Source organism: Scyliorhinus torazame, chromosome 17 (assembly GCF_047496885.1).
Source record: "Scyliorhinus torazame isolate Kashiwa2021f chromosome 17, sScyTor2.1, whole genome shotgun sequence".
In the NCBI taxonomy this organism is placed as follows: Eukaryota; Metazoa; Chordata; class Chondrichthyes; order Carcharhiniformes; family Scyliorhinidae; genus Scyliorhinus; species Scyliorhinus torazame.
Genome location: NC_092723.1, coordinates 128998587 through 129015200, shown reverse-complemented (window position 1 = coordinate 129015200; position 16614 = coordinate 128998587).

Here is a 16614-nt window from a genome sequence, read left to right as displayed (position 1 = left end):
TGGCTGAGGGAACCTTTTGAAAGGTAAGTTCAAAAAGTCTCACCCATATCCCTCATGCCAACCTCATGTGCCCACCTATTACCCATGGCCCCTCTTACCTGGCATGCCAATCAATGCTGTGTCACTCATACCCCCATAGCCACTCATTTGCTCCATGCCAAGTTATGTTCCTTCACCCACCCCCAATGGCCATTCAAACCCTAAATACGAAGCTATGGCAATTGCGTGTCCATTCACCCAGTATACACTCTGTACAGAACCACTGAACCCTATTGTGACAATAACATGTAAATAAAAGGTTTAAAAACAGCCATGCATTCATAAGCTTCCAGTTTATTTTAAAAACTATATTTATTACAGCTCTATAAAAGTGTCAATCATCCAGACCCTTTAAAATATCAATAGCTGAAACTGAAAGCACTTAACGCTCCTTTATCTTGTGTAAATATATATTATGCAATGGATAGAATAGATAATAGAGATAGAGCTGTTAATGTTAGGAGTAGGGTTGAGTGCGAGAGACTGAGTGAGTGAGTGGGGGTGAGTGTGAGTGATTGAATGAGAGGGGATGAGTGTGAGAGACAGAGTGAATGAGTGGGGGTGAGTATCTGAGATTGAGTGAGCGTGCGGGGATGGATGTGAGTGAGTGAGTGATCGTGACTTTGAGAGACTGAGTGAGTGGGTTGGGGTGAGTGTGAGTGAGTGAGAGGGTATGAGTGTGAGAGACAGAATGAGTGAGTTGGAGTTAGTGCAAGTGACTAACTGAGTGGGGATGAGTGTGAGAGACAGAGTGAGTGAGTGGGAATGTGTGGGAGGGACTAAGTGAGTGAATGGGGCTGAGTGGGAGAGTCTGAGTGAGCGGGTGAGTGAGTATGGTGAGTGTGAGAGATTGAGTGAGTTTTTAAAAATAAATTTAGAGTACCCAATTATTTTTTTCTAATTAAGGGGCAATTTAGCGTGGCCACTCCACCTAACCTGAACATCATTGGATTGTGGGGATAAGACACAGGCAGACACGGGGAAAATGTGCAAACTCAACACCGACACTGACCGGGGCCTGGTTCAAACCTGGATCCTCAGCACCATAGGCAGCAGTGCTAACCACTGTGCCATCGTGCCATCCAACTGAGTGAGTGAGGGTGAGTGTGAGAGACTGAGTGAGAGGGAATGTGTGCGTGAAACTGAGTGAGTGAGTGAGTGAGTGAGTAGAGGTGAGTGTGAGTGACTGAGTGAGTGGGAATGTGTGCAAGAGACTGAGTGAGTGAATGGGGATGAATGTGAGTGTCTGAGTGAGCGAGTGAGTGTGGGTGAGTGAATGGGGGTGAGTGCGAGAGACTGAGTGAGTGGAGTTAGTGCAAGAGACTGAGTGAGTGAGTGAGTGAATGGGGGTGAGTGCGAAATACTGAGTGAGTGAGTGAGTGTGGGTGAGTGAGTGTGGGTGAGTGACTGAGTGAGTCTGGGTGAGTGAATGGGGGTGAGTGTGAGAGACTGAGTGAGTGAGTGAGTGTGGTGAGTGAGTGTGGGTGAGTGCGAGAAACTGAGTGAACGAATGGGGGTGAGTGCGAGAGACTGCGTGAGTGAATGAGTGTGGGTGAGTGAATGTGAGCGAGTAGTGAGTGAATGGGGTGAGTGTGAGAAATTGAGTGGGTGAGTGTGGGTGAGTGCGAGAGACTGAAAGAGTGAGTGAGTGAATGAGTAACTGAGTGTGAGTGAGTGAGTGTGAGCGAGTGAGTGAGTAAATGGGGGCGAGTGCGAGAGACTGAATGAGTGAGTGAGTGAGTGTGAGAGACTGAGTGAGTGAAGGATGGTGAGTGCGAGAGACTGAGTGAGTGAGTGAGTGTGAGAGACTGAGCAAGAGAGTGAGTGAGTGAATGGGGGTGAGTGAGCGAGTGAGTGAATGCGAGAGACTGAGTGAGTGTGTGAATGGGGAGAGTGCGAGAGACTGAGTGAGTGAGTGAGTGAATAGGGGTGAGTGGGTGAGTGAATGGGAGTGAGTGTGAGAGACTGAGTGAGTGAGGGAGTGAGTGAATGTGGGTGGGTGTGAGAGACAGTGAGTGATGGAGTGAATGGGGGTGGGTGCGAGAGACTGAGTGAGTGAGTGAGTGAGTGAATGGGGGTGAGTATGAGAGACTGAATGAGTGAGTGAGTGAATGAGTGAGTTAGTGAGTGAGTGAATGGGGGTGGCTGTGAGAGACTGAGTGAGTGAATGGGGGTGAGTGTGAGAGATTGAGTGAGTGAGTGAGTAGGTGAATGGGGGTGAGTGTGAGAGACTGAGTGAGTGAGTGAGTGAGTGAATGGGGGTGGGTGCGAGAGACTGAGTGAGGGAGTGAGTGAATGGGGGTGGATGCGAGAGACTGAGTGAGTGAGTGAGTGAGTAAGTGAATGGGGTTGAGTGTGAGAGACTGAGTGAGTGAGTGAGTGAATGGGGGTGGGTGTGAGAGACTGAATGAGTGAGTGAGTGAATGGGGGTGGGTGTGAGAGACTGAGTGAGTGAGTGGGTGAATGGGGTGGGTGTGAGAGACTGAGTGAGTGAGTGAGTGAATGGGGGTGGGTGTGAGAGACTGAGTGAGTGAGTGGGTGAATGGGGGTGGGTGTGAGAGACTGAGTGAGTGAGTGAGTGAATGGGGGTGGGTGTGAGAGACTGAGTGAGTGAGTGGGTGAATGGGGGTGGGTGTGAGAGACTGAGTGAGTGAGTGAGTGAATGGGGGTGGGTGTGAGAGACTGAGTGAGTGAGTGGGTGAATGGGGGTGGGTGTGAGAGACTGAGTGAGTGAGTGGGTGAATGGGGGTGGGTGTGAGAGACTGAGTGAGTGAGTGAGTGAATGGGGGTGGGTGTGAGAGACTGAGTGAGTGAGTGAGTGAATGAGTGAGTGAGTAAGTGAATGGGGGTGAGTGTGAGAGACTGAATGAGTGAGTGAGTGAATGAGTGAGTTAGTGAATAAGTGAATAGGGGTGGGTGTGAGAGACTGAGTGAGTGAGTGAATGGGGTGGGTGCGAGAGATTGAGTGAGTGAGTAGGTAAGTGAATGGGGGTGAGTGCGAGAGACTGAGTGAGTGAGTGAGTGAATGAGTGAGTAAGTAAGTGAATGGGGGTGGGTGTGAGAGACTGAATGAGTGAGTGAGTGAATGAGTGAGTTAGTGAATAAGTGAATAGGGGTGGGTGTGAGAGACTGAGTGAGTGAGTGAGTGAGTGAATGGGGGTGGGTGCGAGAGATTGAGTGAGTGAGTAGGTAAGTGAATGGGGGTGAGTGCGAGAGACTGAATGAGTGAGTGAGTGAATGAGTGAGTTAGTGAATAAGTGAATGGGGGTGGGTGTGAGAGACTGAGTGAGTGAGTGAATGGGGTGGGTGCGAGAGACTGAGTGAGTGCGTGAGTGAATGAGTGAGTTAGTGAGTAAGTGAATGGGGGTGGGTGTGAGAGACTGAATGAGTGAATGAGTGAATGAGTGAGTTAGTGAGTAAGTGAATGGGGGTGGGTGTGAGAGACTGAGTGAGTGAGTGAATGGGGTGGGTGCGAGAGATTGAGTGAGTGAGTAGGTAAGTGAATGGGGGTGAGTGCGAGAGACTGAGTGAGTGAGTGAGTGAATGAGTGAGTGAGGAAGTGAATGGGGGTGAGTGTGAGAGACTGAGTGAGTGAGTGAGTAGGTGAATGGGGGTGGGTGCGAGAGACTGAGTGAGTGAGTGAATGGGGGTGAGTGTGAGAGACTGAGTGAGTGAGTGAGTGAATGGGGGTGGGTGCGAGAGACTGAGTGAGTGAGTGAATGAGTGAGTTAGTGAGTAAGTGAATGGGGGAGGGTGTGAGAGACTGAGTGAGTGCGTGAGTGAGTTAGTGAGTAAGTGAATGGGGGTGGGTGTGAGAGACTGAGTGAGTGAGTGAATGGGGTGGGTGCGAGAGATTGAGTGAGTGAGTAGGTAAGTGAATGGGGGTGAGTGTGAGAGACTGAGTGAGTGAGTGAGTGAATGAGTGAGTTAGTGAGCAAGTGAATGGGGGTGGGGGTGAGACTGAATGAGTGAGTGAGTGAATGGGGGTGGGGGGAGAGACTGAGTAAGTGAGTGAGTGAGTGACTGAATGGGGTGAGTGCGAGTGACTGTGTGAGTGAGTGACTGAATGGGGCGAGTGCGAGAGACTGAGTGAGTGAATGAGTGGGGTGAGTGCGTGAGACTGAGTGAGTGAGTGAATGACTGAATGGGGCGAGTGTGGGAGACTGAGTGAGTGAATGAGTGGGGTGAGTGCGAGAGACTGAGTGAGTGAGTGAATGGTGGTGAGTGCGTGAGACTGAGTGAGTGAGTGAGTGAATGGGGCGAGTGTGGGAGACTGAGTGAGTGAATGACTGAATGGGGCGAGTGTGGGAGACTGAGTGAGTGAATGAGTGGGGTGCGTGCGAGAGACTGAGTGATTGAGTGACTGAATGGGGTGAGTGCGAGAGACTGAGTGAGTGAGTGAGTGGGGTGAGTGCGAGAGACTGAGTGAGTGAGTGAATGAGTGGGGTGAGTGCGAGAGACTGAGTGAGTGAGTGACTGAATGGTGGTGAGTGCGTGAGACTGAGTGAGTGAGTGACTGAATGGGGTGAGTGCGTGAGACTGAGTGAGTGAGTGAATGAGTGGGGTGAGTGTGGGAGACTGAGTGAGTGAATGGGGTGAGTGCGAGAGACTGAGTGAGTGAATGAGTGGGGTGAGTGCGTGAGACTGAGTGAGTGAGTGAGTGGGGTGAGTGCGAGAGACTGAGTGAGTGAGTGAATGGGGTGAGTGCGAGAGACTGAGTGAGTGAGTGAGTGAGTGAATGGGGCGAGTGTGGGAGACTGAGTGAGTGAATGACTGAATGGGGTGAGTGCGAGAGACTGAGTGAGTGAGTGAATGAGTGGGGTGAGTGCGAGAGACTGAGTGAGTGAGTGACTGAATGGGGTGAGTGCGAGAGACTGAGTGAGTGAATGACTGAATGGGGTGAGTGCGAGAGACTGAGTGAGTGAGTGAGTGGGGTGAGTGCGAGAGACTGAGTGAGTGAGTGAATGAGTGGGGTGAGTGCGAGAGACTGAGTGAGTGAGTGACTGAATGGGGTGAGTGCGTGAGACTGAGTGAGTGAGTGAATGAGTGGGGTGAGTGTGGGAGACTGAGTGAGTGAATGACTGAATGGGGCGAGTGCGAGAGACTGAGTGAGTGAATGAGTGGGGTGAGTGCGAGAGACTGAGTGAGTGAGTGAGTGGGGTGAGTGCGAGAGACTGAGTGAGTGAGTGAATGGGGTGAGTGCGAGAGACTGAGTGAGTGAGTGACTGAATGGGGTGAGTGCGTGAGACTGAGTGAGTGAGTGAATGAGTGGGGTGAGTGTGGGAGACTGAGTGAGTGAATGGGGTGAGTGCGAGAGACTGAGTGAGTGAATGAGTGGGGTGAGTGCGTGAGACTGAGTGAGTGAGTGAGTGGGGTGAGTGCGAGAGACTGAGTGAGTGAGTGAATGGGGTGAGTGCGAGAGACTGAGTGAGTGAGTGAGTGAGTGAATGGGGCGAGTGTGGGAGACTGAGTGAGTGAATGGGGTGAGTGCGTGAGACTGAGTGAGTGAGTGAATGAGTGGGGTGAGTGCGAGAGACTGAGTGAGTGAGTGACTGAATGGGGTGAGTGCGAGAGACTGAGTGAGTGAATGACTGAATGGGGTGAGTGCGAGAGACTGAGTGAGTGAGTGAGTGGGGTGAGTGCGAGAGACTGAGTGAGTGAGTGAATGAGTGGGGTGAGTGCGAGAGACTGAGTGAGTGAGTGACTGAATGGGGTGAGTGCGTGAGACTGAGTGAGTGAGTGAATGAGTGGGGTGAGTGTGGGAGACTGAGTGAGTGAATGACTGAATGGGGCGAGTGCGAGAGACTGAGTGAGTGAATGAGTGGCGTGAGTGCGAGAGACTGAGTGAGTGACTGACTGAATGGGGGGAGTATGAGAGACTGAGTGAGTGAATGAGTGAATGGTGGTGAGTATGAGAGACTGAGTGAGTGAGTGAGTGGGGTGAGTGCGAGAGACTGAGTGAGTGAGTGAATGAGTGGGGCGAGTGCGAGAGACTGAGTGAGTGAGTGACTGAATGGGGCGAGTGTGGGAGACTGAGTGAGTGAATGAGTGGCGTGAGTGCGAGAGACTGAGTGAGTGACTGACTGAATGGGGGGAGTATGAGAGACTGAGTGAGTGAGTGACTGAATGGGGCGAGTGTGGGAGACTGAGTGAGTGAATGAGTGGGGTGAGTGCGAGAGACTGAGTGAGTGAGTGAGTGGGGTGAGTGCGAGAGACTGAGTGAGTGAGTGAATGAGTGGGGTGAGTGCGAGAGACTGAGTGAGTGAGTGACTGAATGGGGTGAGTGCGTGAGACTGAGTGAGTGAGTGAATGAGTGGGGTGAGTGTGGGAGACTGAGTGAGTGAATGACTGAATGGGGCGAGTGCGAGAGACTGAGTGAGTGAATGAGTGGGGTGAGTGCGTGAGACTGAGTGAGTGAGTGAGTGGGGTGAGTGCGAGAGACTGAGTGAGTGAGTGAATGGGGTGAGTGCGAGAGACTGAGTGAGTGAGTGGGGTGAGTGCGAGAGACTGAGTGAGTGAGTGACTGAATGGGGTGAGTATGAGAGACTGAGTGAGTGAGTGAGTGGGGTGAGTGCGAGAGACTGAGTGAGTGAGTGAATGAGTGGGGCGAGTGCGAGAGACTGAGTGAGTGAGTGACTGAATGGGGCGAGTGCGAGAGACTGAGTGACTGAGTGAGTGAATGGTGGTGAGTGCGAGAGACTGAGTGAGTGAATGGTGGTGAGTGCGTGAGACTGAGTGAGTGAGTGAGTGAATGGGGTGAGTGCGAGAGACTGAGTGAGTGAGTGAGTGAATGGGGTGAGTGCGAGAGACTGAGTGAGTGAGTGACTGAATGGGGTGAGTGCGAGAGACTGAGTGAGTGAATGAGTGGGGTGAGTGCGAGAGACTGAGTGAGTGAATGAGTGAATGGGGGTGAGTGCGAAAGATTGAGTGAGGGAGTGAGTCTGGGTGAGTGAATGGTGGTGAGTGCGAGAGACTGAGTGAGTGAATGAGTGAATGGGGGTAAGTGCGAGGGACTGAGTGAGTGAATAAGTGGGGCGAGTGCGAGAGACTGAGTGAGTGAGTGAATGAGTGGGGTGCGTGCGAGAGACTGAGCGAGTGAACGAGTGTGGGTGAGTGTTAGAGACTGAATGAATGAGTGGTGAATGAGTGTGAGTCAGTGAGTGTGAGCGAGTGAGTGAGTGAATGGGGGTGAGTGTGAGAGACTGAATGAGCGAGTGCGTGAGTTAGTGAATGTGAGTGAGTGAGTATGAATGAGTGAGTGTGAGTGAATGAGTGAGTGAATGGGGGTGAGAGTGAGAGACTGAATGAGCGAGTGAGTGTGGGAGACTGAGTGAGTGAATGAGTGGCGTGAGTGTGAGAGACTGAGTGAGTGACTGACTGAATGGGGGGAGTATGAGAGACTGAGTGAGTGAATGAGTGAATGGTGGTGAGTATGAGAGACTGAGTGAGTGAGTGAGTGGGGTGAGTGCGAGAGACTGAGTGAGTGAGTGAATGAGTGGGGCGAGTGCGAGAGACTGAGTGAGTGAGTGACTGAATGGGGCGAGTGTGGGAGACTGAGTGAGTGAATGAGTGGCGTGAGTGCGAGAGACTGAGTGAGTGACTGACTGAATGGGGGGAGTATGAGAGACTGAGTGAGTGAGTGACTGAATGGGGCGAGTGTGGGAGACTGAGTGAGTGAATGAGTGGGGTGAGTGCGAGAGACTGAGTGAGTGAGTGAGTGGGGTGAGTGCGAGAGACTGAGTGAGTGAGTGAATGAGTGGGGTGAGTGCGAGAGACTGAGTGAGTGAGTGACTGAATGGGGTGAGTGCGTGAGACTGAGTGAGTGAGTGAATGAGTGGGGTGAGTGTGGGAGACTGAGTGAGTGAATGACTGAATGGGGCGAGTGCGAGAGACTGAGTGAGTGAATGAGTGGGGTGAGTGCGTGAGACTGAGTGAGTGAGTGAGTGGGGTGAGTGCGAGAGACTGAGTGAGTGAGTGAATGGGGTGAGTGCGAGAGACTGAGTGAGTGAGTGGGGTGAGTGCGAGAGACTGAGTGAGTGAGTGACTGAATGGGGTGAGTATGAGAGACTGAGTGAGTGAGTGAGTGGGGTGAGTGCGAGAGACTGAGTGAGTGAGTGAATGAGTGGGGCGAGTGCGAGAGACTGAGTGAGTGAGTGACTGAATGGGGCGAGTGCGAGAGACTGAGTGACTGAGTGAGTGAATGGTGGTGAGTGCGAGAGACTGAGTGAGTGAATGGTGGTGAGTGCGTGAGACTGAGTGAGTGAGTGAGTGAATGGGGTGAGTGCGAGAGACTGAGTGAGTGAGTGAGTGAATGGGGTGAGTGCGAGAGACTGAGTGAGTGAGTGACTGAATGGGGTGAGTGCGAGAGACTGAGTGAGTGAATGAGTGGGGTGAGTGCGAGAGACTGAGTGAGTGAATGAGTGAATGGGGGTGAGTGCGAAAGATTGAGTGAGGGAGTGAGTCTGGGTGAGTGAATGGTGGTGAGTGCGAGAGACTGAGTGAGTGAATGAGTGAATGGGGGTAAGTGCGAGGGACTGAGTGAGTGAGTGAATGAGTGGGGCGAGTGCGAGAGACTGAGTGAGTGAGTGACTGAATGGGGCGAGTGTGGGAGACTGAGTGAGTGAATGAGTGGCGTGAGTGCGAGAGACTGAGTGAGTGACTGACTGAATGGGGGGAGTATGAGAGACTGAGTGAGTGAGTGACTGAATGGGGCGAGTGTGGGAGACTGAGTGAGTGAATGAGTGGGGTGAGTGCGAGAGACTGAGTGAGTGAGTGAGTGGGGTGAGTGCGAGAGACTGAGTGAGTGAGTGAATGGGGTGAGTGCGAGAGACTGAGTGAGTGAGTGACTGAATGGGGTGAGTGCGTGAGACTGAGTGAGTGAGTGAATGAGTGGGGTGAGTGTGGGAGACTGAGTGAGTGAATGGGGTGAGTGCGAGAGACTGAGTGAGTGAATGAGTGGGGTGAGTGCGTGAGACTGAGTGAGTGAGTGAGTGGGGTGAGTGCGAGAGACTGAGTGAGTGAGTGAATGGGGTGAGTGCGAGAGACTGAGTGAGTGAGTGAGTGAGTGAATGGGGCGAGTGTGGGAGACTGAGTGAGTGAATGGGGTGAGTGCGTGAGACTGAGTGAGTGAGTGAATGAGTGGGGTGAGTGCGAGAGACTGAGTGAGTGAGTGACTGAATGGGGTGAGTGCGAGAGACTGAGTGAGTGAATGACTGAATGGGGTGAGTGCGAGAGACTGAGTGAGTGAGTGAGTGGGGTGAGTGCGAGAGACTGAGTGAGTGAGTGAATGAGTGGGGTGAGTGCGAGAGACTGAGTGAGTGAGTGACTGAATGGGGTGAGTGCGTGAGACTGAGTGAGTGAGTGAATGAGTGGGGTGAGTGTGGGAGACTGAGTGAGTGAATGACTGAATGGGGCGAGTGCGAGAGACTGAGTGAGTGAATGAGTGGGGTGAGTGCGAGAGACTGAGTGAGTGAGTGAGTGGGGTGAGTGCGAGAGACTGAGTGAGTGAGTGAATGGGGTGAGTGCGAGAGACTGAGTGAGTGAGTGACTGATGGGGCGAGTGTGGGAGACTGAGTGAGTGAATGAGTGGCGTGAGTGCGAGAGACTGAGTGAGTGACTGACTGAATGGGGGGAGTATGAGAGACTGAGTGAGTGAATGAGTGAATGGTGGTGAGTATGAGAGACTGAGTGAGTGAGTGAGTGGGGTGAGTGCGAGAGACTGAGTGAGTGAGTGAATGAGTGGGGCGAGTGCGAGAGACTGAGTGAGTGAGTGACTGAATGGGGCGAGTGTGGGAGACTGAGTGAGTGAATGAGTGGCGTGAGTGCGAGAGACTGAGTGAGTGACTGACTGAATGGGGGGAGTATGAGAGACTGAGTGAGTGAGTGACTGAATGGGGCGAGTGTGGGAGACTGAGTGAGTGAATGAGTGGGGTGAGTGCGAGAGACTGAGTGAGTGAGTGAGTGGGGTGAGTGCGAGAGACTGAGTGAGTGAGTGAATGAGTGGGGTGAGTGCGAGAGACTGAGTGAGTGAGTGACTGAATGGGGTGAGTGCGTGAGACTGAGTGAGTGAGTGAATGAGTGGGGTGAGTGTGGGAGACTGAGTGAGTGAATGACTGAATGGGGCGAGTGCGAGAGACTGAGTGAGTGAATGAGTGGGGTGAGTGCGTGAGACTGAGTGAGTGAGTGAGTGGGGTGAGTGCGAGAGACTGAGTGAGTGAGTGAATGGGGTGAGTGCGAGAGACTGAGTGAGTGAGTGGGGTGAGTGCGAGAGACTGAGTGAGTGAGTGACTGAATGGGGTGAGTATGAGAGACTGAGTGAGTGAGTGAGTGGGGTGAGTGCGAGAGACTGAGTGAGTGAGTGAATGAGTGGGGCGAGTGCGAGAGACTGAGTGAGTGAGTGACTGAATGGGGCGAGTGCGAGAGACTGAGTGACTGAGTGAGTGAATGGTGGTGAGTGCGAGAGACTGAGTGAGTGAATGGTGGTGAGTGCGTGAGACTGAGTGAGTGAGTGAGTGAATGGGGTGAGTGCGAGAGACTGAGTGAGTGAGTGAGTGAATGGGGTGAGTGCGAGAGACTGAGTGAGTGAGTGACTGAATGGGGTGAGTGCGAGAGACTGAGTGAGTGAATGAGTGGGGTGAGTGCGAGAGACTGAGTGAGTGAATGAGTGAATGGGGGTGAGTGCGAAAGATTGAGTGAGGGAGTGAGTCTGGGTGAGTGAATGGTGGTGAGTGCGAGAGACTGAGTGAGTGAATGAGTGAATGGGGGTAAGTGCGAGGGACTGAGTGAGTGAATAAGTGGGGCGAGTGCGAGAGACTGAGTGAGTGAGTGAATGAGTGGGGTGCGTGCGAGAGACTGAGCGAGTGAACGAGTGTGGGTGAGTGTTAGAGACTGAATGAATGAGTGGTGAATGAGTGTGAGTCAGTGAGTGTGAGCGAGTGAGTGAGTGAATGGGGGTGAGTGTGAGAGACTGAATGAGCGAGTGCGTGAGTTAGTGAATGTGAGTGAGTGAGTATGAATGAGTGAGTGTGAGTGAATGAGTGAGTGAATGGGGGTGAGAGTGAGAGACTGAATGAGCGAGTGAGTGTGGGAGACTGAGTGAGTGAATGAGTGGCGTGAGTGCGAGAGACTGAGTGAGTGACTGACTGAATGGGGGGAGTATGAGAGACTGAGTGAGTGAATGAGTGAATGGTGGTGAGTATGAGAGACTGAGTGAGTGAGTGAGTGGGGTGAGTGCGAGAGACTGAGTGAGTGAGTGAATGAGTGGGGCGAGTGCGAGAGACTGAGTGAGTGAGTGACTGAATGGGGCGAGTGTGGGAGACTGAGTGAGTGAATGAGTGGCGTGAGTGCGAGAGACTGAGTGAGTGACTGACTGAATGGGGGGAGTATGAGAGACTGAGTGAGTGAGTGACTGAATGGGGCGAGTGTGGGAGACTGAGTGAGTGAATGAGTGGGGTGAGTGCGAGAGACTGAGTGAGTGAGTGAGTGGGGTGAGTGCGAGAGACTGAGTGAGTGAGTGAATGAGTGGGGTGAGTGCGAGAGACTGAGTGAGTGAGTGACTGAATGGGGTGAGTGCGTGAGACTGAGTGAGTGAGTGAATGAGTGGGGTGAGTGTGGGAGACTGAGTGAGTGAATGACTGAATGGGGCGAGTGCGAGAGACTGAGTGAGTGAATGAGTGGGGTGAGTGCGTGAGACTGAGTGAGTGAGTGAGTGGGGTGAGTGCGAGAGACTGAGTGAGTGAGTGAATGGGGTGAGTGCGAGAGACTGAGTGAGTGAGTGGGGTGAGTGCGAGAGACTGAGTGAGTGAGTGACTGAATGGGGTGAGTATGAGAGACTGAGTGAGTGAGTGAGTGGGGTGAGTGCGAGAGACTGAGTGAGTGAGTGAATGAGTGGGGCGAGTGCGAGAGACTGAGTGAGTGAGTGACTGAATGGGGCGAGTGCGAGAGACTGAGTGACTGAGTGAGTGAATGGTGGTGAGTGCGAGAGACTGAGTGAGTGAATGGTGGTGAGTGCGTGAGACTGAGTGAGTGAGTGAGTGAATGGGGTGAGTGCGAGAGACTGAGTGAGTGAGTGAGTGAATGGGGTGAGTGCGAGAGACTGAGTGAGTGAGTGACTGAATGGGGTGAGTGCGAGAGACTGAGTGAGTGAATGAGTGGGGTGAGTGCGAGAGACTGAGTGAGTGAATGAGTGAATGGGGGTGAGTGCGAAAGATTGAGTGAGGGAGTGAGTCTGGGTGAGTGAATGGTGGTGAGTGCGAGAGACTGAGTGAGTGAATGAGTGAATGGGGGTAAGTGCGAGGGACTGAGTGAGTGAGTGAATGAGTGGGGCGAGTGCGAGAGACTGAGTGAGTGAGTGACTGAATGGGGCGAGTGTGGGAGACTGAGTGAGTGAATGAGTGGCGTGAGTGCGAGAGACTGAGTGAGTGACTGACTGAATGGGGGGAGTATGAGAGACTGAGTGAGTGAGTGACTGAATGGGGCGAGTGTGTGAGACTGAGTGAGTGAATGAGTGGGGTGAGTGCGAGAGACTGAGTGAGTGAGTGAGTGGGGTGAGTGCGAGAGACTGAGTGAGTGAGTGAATGAGTGGGGTGAGTGCGAGAGACTGAGTGAGTGAGTGACTGAATGGGGTGAGTGCGTGAGACTGAGTGAGTGAGTGAATGAGTGGGGTGAGTGTGGGAGACTGAGTGAGTGAATGACTGAATGGGGCGAGTGCGAGAGACTGAGTGAGTGAATGAGTGGGGTGAGTGCGTGAGACTGAGTGAGTGAGTGAGTGGGGTGAGTGCGAGAGACTGAGTGAGTGAGTGAATGGGGTGAGTGCGAGAGACTGAGTGAGTGAGTGGGGTGAGTGCGAGAGACTGAGTGAGTGAGTGACTGAATGGGGTGAGTATGAGAGACTGAGTGAGTGAGTGAGTGGGGTGAGTGCGAGAGACTGAGTGAGTGAGTGAATGAGTGGGGCGAGTGCGAGAGACTGAGTGAGTGAGTGACTGAATGGGGCGAGTGCGAGAGACTGAGTGACTGAGTGAGTGAATGGTGGTGAGTGCGAGAGACTGAGTGAGTGAATGGTGGTGAGTGCGTGAGACTGAGTGAGTGAGTGAGTGAATGGGGTGAGTGCGAGAGACTGAGTGAGTGAGTGAGTGAATGGGGTGAGTGCGAGAGACTGAGTGAGTGAGTGACTGAATGGGGTGAGTGCGAGAGACTGAGTGAGTGAATGAGTGGGGTGAGTGCGATAGACTGAGTGAGTGAATGAGTGAATGGGGGTGAGTGCGAAAGATTGAGTGAGGGAGTGAGTCTGGGTGAGTGAATGGTGGTGAGTGCGAGAGACTGAGTGAGTGAGTGAATGAGTGGGGTGCGTGCGAGAGACTGAGCGAGTGAACGAGTGTGGGTGAGTGTTAGAGACTGAATGAATGAGTGGTGAATGAGTGTGAGTCAGTGAGTGTGAGCGAGTGAGTGAGTGAATGGGGGTGAGTGTGAGAGACTGAATGAGCGAGTGCGTGAGTTAGTGAATGTGAGTGAGTGAGTATGAATGAGTGAGTGTGAGTGAATGAGTGAGTGAATGGGGGTGAGAGTGAGAGACTGAATGAGCGAGTGAGTGAGTGTGAGTGAGTGAGTGTGAATGAGTGAGTGAGTGAGTGAATGGGAGTGAGTGTGAGAGACTGAATGAGCGAGTGAGTGAGTGTGAGTGTGAGTGAGTGAGTGCGAGCGAGTGAGTGAATGAAGGGGTGAGTGCGAGAGACTGAATGAGTGAGTGAGTGAGTGAATGGAGGTGAGGGTGAGAGACTGAGAGAGTGAGTGAGTGAGTGAATGGGAGTGAGTGTGAGAGCCTGAGTGAGTGAATGGGGGTGAGTGAGTGCGAGTGAGTGTGAGCGAATGAGTGAGTGAATGGAGGGTGAGTGCGATAGACTGAGTGAGTGAATGGAGGTGAATGAGTGAAAGTGTGAGCGAGCGAGTGAGTGAATGGGGGTGAGTGCGAGAGATTGAGTGAGTGTGAGTGAGTTTGGGTGAGTGTGAGCGAGTGAGTGAATGGGATGACTAGTGAGTGTGGGTGAGTGTGAGCGAGTGAGTGAATGGGATGACTGGTGAGTGTGCGTGAGTGTGAGTGAGTGAGTGAGTGAATGGGGGTGAGTGCAAGAGACTGAGTGAGTGAGTGAGTGAATGAGTGAGTTAGTGAGTAAGTGAATGGGGGTGGGTGTGAGAGACTGAGTGAGTGAGTGAGTGAATGGGGATGAGTGTGAGAGACTGAGTGAGTGAGTGAGTGAATGTGGGTGAGTATGAGAGACTGAGTGAGTGAATGAGTGTGTGAATGGGGGTGAGTGTGAGAGACTGAGTGAGTGATTGAATGGGGGTGAGTGTGAGAGACTGAGTGAGTGATTGAATGGGGGTGGGTGTGAGAGACTGAGTAGTGAGTGAGTGAGTGAATGGGGGTGAGTGTGAGAGACTGAGTGAGTGAGTGAGTGAGTGAATGGGGGTGAGTATGAGAGACTGAGTGAGTGAATGAGTAAGTGAATGGGGGTGAGTGTGAGAGACGGAGCGAGTGAGTGAATGGGGGTGAGTGTGAGAGACTGAGTGAGTGAGTGAGTGAATGGGGGTGAGTATGAGAGACTGAGTGAGTGAGTGAGTGAGTGAATGGGGGTGAGTGTGAGAGACTGAGTGAGTGAGTGAGTGAGTGAATGGGGGTGAGTATGAGAGACTGAGTGAGTGAGTGAATGGGGGTGAGTGTGAGAGACTGAGTGAGTGAGTAAGTGAATGGGGGTGGGGTGAGAGACTGAGTGAGTGAGTGAGTGAATGAGTGAGTTAATGAGTGAGTGAATGGGGGTGGGGGTGAGAGACTGAGTGAGTGAGTGAATGGGGGTGGGTGTGAGAGACTGAGTGAGTGAGTGAGTAGGTGAATGGGGGTGAGTGTGAGTGTCTGAGTGAGTGAGTGAGTGAATGAGTGAGTTAGTGAGTAAGTGAATGGGGGTGGGTGTGAGAGACTGAATGAGTGAGTGAGTGAGTGAATGGGGGTGGGTGTGAGAGACTGAATGAGTGAGTGAGTGAATGAGTGAGTTAGTGAGTAAGTGAATGGGGGTGGGGGTGAGAGACTGAGTGAGTGAGTGAGTGAATGGGGGTGAGTGTGAGAGACTGAATGAGTGAGTGAGTGAATGAGTGAGTTAGTGAGTAAGTGAATGGGGGTGGGGGTGAGAGACTGAGTGAGTGAGTGAGTGAATGGGGGTGAGTGTGAGAGACTGAATGAGTGAGTGAGTGAATGAGTGAGTTAGTGAGTAAGTGAATGGGGGTGGGGGTGAGAGACTGAGTGAGTGAGTGAATGTGGGTGGTTGTGAGAGACTGAGTGAGTGAGGGAGTGAATGGGGGTGGGGGTGAGAGACTGAATGAGTGAGTGAGTGAATGAGTGAGTTAGTGAGTAAGTGAATGGGGGTGGGTGTGAGAGACTGAATGAGTGAGTGAGTGAATGAGTGAGTTAGTGAGTAAGTGAATGGGGGTGGGTGTGAGAGACTGAATGAGTGAGTGAGTGAATGAGTGAGTTAGTGAGTAAGTGAATGGGGGTGGGGGTGAGAGACTGAGTGAGTGAGTGAGTGAATGGGGGTGAGTGTGAGAGACTGAATGAGTGAGTGAGTGAATGAGTGAGTTAGTGAGTAAGTGAATGGGGGTGGGGGTGAGAGACTGAGTGAGTGAGTGAATGTGGGTGGTTGTGAGAGACTGAGTGAGTGAGGGAGTGAATGGGGGTGGGTGTGAGAGACTGAATGAGTGAGAAAGAGATTGAGTGAGTGAATGGGGGTGGGGGTGAGAGACTGAGTGAGTGAGTGAGTAAGTGAATGGTGGTGGGGGTGAGAGACTGAGTGTGTGAGTGTGTGAGTGGGTGTGGGTGTGAGAGTCTGAATGAGTGAGTGAGTGAATGAGTGAGTTAGTGAGTAAGTGAATGGGGGTGGGGGTGAGAGACTGAGTGAGTGAGTGAGTAGAAGAATGGGGGTGAGTGTGAGAGACTGCGTGAGTGAGTGAGTGTGTGAATGGGTGTGGGTGTGAGATACTGAATGAGTGAGTGAGTGAATGAGTGAGTTAGTGAGTAAATGAATGGGGGTGGGGGCGAGAGACTGAGTGAGTGAGTGAGTGAGTGAATGGAGGTGGGTGTGAGAGACTGAGTGAGTGAGTGAGTAAGTGAATGGGGGTGGGTGTGAGAGACTGAGTGAGTGAGTGAGTGAATGGGGGTGAGTGTGAGAGACTGAATGAGTGAGTGAGTGAATGAGTGAGTTAGTGAGTAAGTGAATGGGGGTGGGTGTGAGAGACTGAATGAGTGAGTGAGTGAATGAGTGAGTTAGTGAGTAAGTGAATGGGGGTGGGTGCGAGAGACTGAGTGAGTAAGTGGATGGGGGTGAGTGTGAGAGACTGAGTGAGTGAGTGAGTGAATGTGAGTGGTCGTGAGAGACTGAGTGAGTGAGGGAGTGAATGGGGGTGGGTGTGAGAGACGGAATGAGTGAGTGAGTGAGTAAGTGAATGGGGGTGAGTGTGAGAGACTGAGTGAGTGAGTGAGTGAGTGAATGGGGGTGGGTGCGAGAGACTGAGTGAGTGAGTGAGGGAGTGAATGGG